This window comes from Chrysochloris asiatica, unplaced genomic scaffold (genome assembly GCF_000296735.1).
Source record: "Chrysochloris asiatica unplaced genomic scaffold, ChrAsi1.0 scaffold00137, whole genome shotgun sequence".
NCBI lineage: Eukaryota > Metazoa > Chordata > Mammalia > Afrosoricida > Chrysochloridae > Chrysochloris > Chrysochloris asiatica.
Genome location: NW_006408655.1, coordinates 7,461,981 through 7,464,018, shown reverse-complemented (window position 1 = coordinate 7,464,018; position 2,038 = coordinate 7,461,981).

Below are 2,038 nucleotides of genomic sequence, written 5' to 3'. Positions count from 1 at the left end.
GAAAAGATAAAATTCAAGGAGATGGAAAAACAAGGAGGAGAAAGTGTAAACAAACCAAAACAATGAAAAATTAAAAGGAAAAAACCCCAACCCCCAAACCAAACCAAACCAAAAAATAGTGCAGGTGTTGAACTGAGAGAGAATAAAACTCTGGGCTGCTCTTGCAAGTCTAGGATCTCACGAGGTGGTCATGGTGAAGTGACAGCAGAGTTCCTGGCCCTAGATGGAGTTCCTATAGGCCTTGGTATTATTTATGTCCAGGGCTCTCAATCCAGAAGTAGTTCATAGACGCTCTTGATGGAGCTAGTTTCTAAGTCTGTTAGAACCACATTGCAGCTGGGGACAGGGTGACTGGTTTAATATTGGTCTGGTTGTTCTATAGATCCTAAGCCAACCCCTTCTGAATCCAGATATGAAAATGGTGTACCAAAACAATGCACTCGGCCCTTGCCTCATTCTGATGTGGCTCCCAACCATGTTTCTCTGAACTCCCAGAAATCATGGGCTGTGCATGAGGTAGATGAGGATGGAAGCTGGCCACACTGCTTGCCACCAGGTGAGCATGGGGGAAAAGAAGGACTCGCACCCTTCCAGTAGCCTGTGTGACTCTGCTCTGCCAGGCCACCTTCTGTTAACAAAGTTGCTTACAAATGTTCAAGATGATTGCACCGTATCTGGTTGATGATTTATCAGTCAGTCTTACTCTTTCACCATCTCTGTTCAGTTTCTCTTCTTAGCAAGCACTCAATCCACTTCTCTAACCTTTCTTCTGAAATGAAGTTCAGGGTTCCAGCATTTTCATCTGTGTGTGTTTCCTATGGTCTTTTATATCTTTGTTGTAGAGGGTCTTTGTAGTGCATCTGATTAGTCTGACATCTTACCAGAAGTCCATCCCAGGCACCAATCTTACAGAACTTCTGGAGATGGATAAGGTGTCTTTCTAATAGAACGTAAGAAATTGTAAGTCAGAATATTGTTAGAATCCATGGGTCCACTAGGGTAGGTCTTATACCTTTAAAAAGGTACTGAAACAATTAGTAAAACAGCAGTCAAGCACTTAACTATTAGTACCAGTCAGGGACAAACACAGATTACTAAAAAATCCACAGCCTTCTAACTGGTTCCATCTCATAGTGACCCTACAGGATAGAGTAAAACGGCCCCACAGTGTTCCCAAGGTCATAAATCTTTACAGAAGCAGGCTGCCTCTTCTTTCTCCTACAGAGCAGATAGTGGGTACAAACCATTAACCTTTTGTCTTTTAGCCCACTGCTTAGCTCACTGTGGCACCAGAAATCCTTAAACACATACTAGGTACCTACTGCTAATCACAAGGTCATCAGTTCAAACCCTCCAGCTGCTCTTTGGAACGCTAGTCAGGGTTGCTATGAGTTGGAACCCACCCCAGGGAGCTTAACAGTAACAACAACAATTACATATCCCAAGCAAAAAAGACCAAACCCTGTCTCATAGAGGGATTATATATCTCACATGTGTTAAACACTACAAGAGATATAGACCCCAGTCATTAAATGTAATGTTTATCAAAAGAAGGTTGTTGTAAATGCATTCTTGAATTCAGCATGAGAAGAATCAAGTGTCTGATCCTGAATATACCACTTGTTAACCACAAAACCTCAAATCAATCTCTTGTTCTCTTTGAATTTCACTTTCTTTAACTGTAAATTGAAGTAGCTTCGAGTCAGGCTGCTAACCTCAAGGTCAGCAGTTCAAAACTACCAGCTGTTCTGTGATAGAAAGATGAGGTTTTCTGCTTCTGTCAAGATTTACAGATTTGCAAGGGACTCATTTCCAGAATATACAGGAAACAGTAATACCTCTACAAGAAAAAGACAAATAACCCAATTAAAAAGTGGGCACAGGATATGAACAGACACTTCACTAAGGAAGAGATCAGGCGGCCAACAAACATATGAAGAAATGTTCATGATCACTAGCCATTAGAGAGATGCAAATCAAAACAACAATGAGATATCATCTCACACCAACAATAACAGCAAAGATGAAAAATGGAGAA